This window comes from Morone saxatilis, unplaced genomic scaffold (assembly GCF_004916995.1).
Source record: "Morone saxatilis isolate NCDOM2014 unplaced genomic scaffold, NCSU_SB_2.0 Contig5, whole genome shotgun sequence".
NCBI classification, from domain to species: Eukaryota; Metazoa; Chordata; class Actinopteri; family Moronidae; genus Morone; species Morone saxatilis.
This window is the reverse complement of record NW_023340095.1, coordinates 20,035,740-20,038,426: the sequence shown is the minus strand read 5'-3', so window position 1 is coordinate 20,038,426 and position 2,687 is coordinate 20,035,740.

Below are 2,687 nucleotides of genomic sequence, written 5' to 3'. Positions count from 1 at the left end.
GTTTCGGTGATCACATCTTTCAAACTCCACATGTCCAGTTTGTAATCCAGGTTTATGTTATAAACTCCCCAAGCCAGGATGAGGCTGTTTATCAGAGTAAAGGCTCTGTCAATGTTCTTAAACTCAAGAACTCCTTGGTAACCCCTAGTGGGGGTCCTGACCCCCAGGTTGGGACCCACTCTTCTAAATGGCAGTTACAAACAACATATTTTAATGTTTTATTTGAAGAACTTGTTGGAATACTTCTTCCACAGCTTCAACTGACCACATATTAATGACAGTTCAGGATTTTGGTATATCATCCAAAAATCCTGAACTGTCTGTGGGATTTGGGGGGCGCTGCAACAAGACAAGAATGATGTTGAGTGTTTGTGTGCATGTGTGTGTTTGTGTGTGCGTAGCTCCTATCTCCTCTCTCTACAGTACATCAGCAGGAGCTGTCAGATCACCATCAGGCCTTGCCAGTCAGATTAAGGATGTTACAGCAGCAGCGTCCTGGCCAGCAGCCGAGCAGCTGCAGATAGATTTCACATTCTCTCTGTTTATCTCTCCTCTGTCTCTGCCTCAGTCTGTGTCTCTCTGTTTTCTGTGTCTCTGCAGGACACTGCTGCTGCTCTGTCGGCTCAGGTCCCAGGGTCGAATGGAGGTGAGCTGAGCTAAATGGAGAGGTGAAGGGACAGGTGGCGCAACGCCACAGTTTTGCCAAAGCCACCGATGAATCATGAAAAGTCACGTTACAGTAAAAATGAATTCATAACTCCGTGCCAGGTGGTGCAAGAGTGGAGGGACAGTGGATAAGGATGAAGAGGAATTTGACAAGGTAGAAAGGTAACATTTCAAAAGCGTATTTTACTGGTTTATTATCATAAAATCATGTTAATACCTCATTTAGTTGAGATTAAACCACTTACTCACTGTCAGACACGCTGGTGGTTTCATATTCCTTCAACTGTTATAATTAAAGTTTCCAAACATACCAAATACATGTATAAATCATGAATGTTTGCGAAAATGATGCACAAGACATCTAATATATTTTCGACTGAGGGGATAAAACAACTCTAAAAACAGTAATAGGTTTGAATATTAACTCAGTGTTCATTCAGAGCTTCATTCAGTTTGCCTTCAATAAAATGTTGGCGCAAACAGATACATGTTGGTTGTTGATGATCATTCATCATGTGTGTATTAAAGGGTTGTCATGGTAATTTGTGTTTCTCACTTTACTTGAGGGCTGTTGATGAGCTCTCTAATTATTTGAGAAATTTTAATTTTAATCATTAAAGACACATGTGAAGACGGTCCATCTGTTTTACTGTTTAACCGAAAAAGTTGTATACACTTTCAGATTAAATCTTCAAGCTTAATTTTCAATTGGAATAGTTCCCTTGTATAATCCTCAGAACCTTAATCTCTTACAAATATTTGTAATATTAATAGTTATGCTCTGATACTTTTAATAAAACGTTTTTAACAAAAAAGTTTCTGTTTTTGCTTTTCTTTGAAATATTTGCACATAAAATGTGTCTTCCAAAAATCTCTCGCTTGTCATGTCTTTGCTGATATCTTTAATTAACATCACTACTTTATATTTTAAAAATGACTCTTTACTTCCTTAAAGGAACAGCAAGTTTTGCTTTTCTTGCCAAAAATGAGAGAGATGAGAAGAGCAATACCACTTTCATGTCTGTATGGTAAATATGATGCTGGAGCCAGCAGTAAGTTAGCTTAGCTTAGCATAAAGACTGAAAACAGCTACACTGGCTCAGTAAGAGAATCCCCCAACCAGCACCTCTAAAACTCACTAATTACCACTTATTATCCTATATTTTCTTACCCATTAATATGATTTAATCTGTACAAAAAATGACAGTTTGGGGTACTATCACATCTGTAGATGACTACCAGTAGAAGATTCACTGTTTCTGAGGAAGTTGCAGAATAATTTTCCTTTAGTGATATTACTCTACCTGTATAGTTCAGATAATGTCTCCCAGTTCTGTTCTGTCCTTTGTTTATTTTTGTGGCACCCTGGAGTATATTTAATACATCACATCACATTAGCAGGCAGAGTCTATTTATACTACAAACCCATTGCTGAACCTCGCTGTCATGTGAGTTTGAGAGACTTCTGTGTGTAACACAAAGCTGTGATGATTCTTGAAGCTCCATCGTGAGGAAACATGATATTCCTGCCAGCCCGAAAGAGGGAGTAGAGGGCTGAAAACTGTGCACAGTTACAGCACAGAGGGTTTTACTGAGCGTGACACGACCCTGTGAAGGTCACTCATCCATGTAAATAATATGGCATCTATGAACAAACACACACTGACAAACACACAGAGCACACGACAGTGATGCAACGACACACAAGGATATCAGAGTATCAGATGGGAACATGAATAAATCCATAAACTTGGTGTGAAATATGAGCTGTATATATGACCCGAGAAAAACAGTTCATGGTCAAAAACACATGCTGAAATCTGAATGAGGTACACACGCACACACACACAAATAAATATAAATGAAAACACCCCAGAACAGAGGAGCAAAAGCTTTTAAACTATAATTAACATCATTATTTTACTTTACTTCAAATATATTACACAGATACTCAAAAATTAAAAGTAAAGGTTTGTTTTGCTGTCTGTTGCTTACTTAACATTAAAGGTGCACTATGCGAT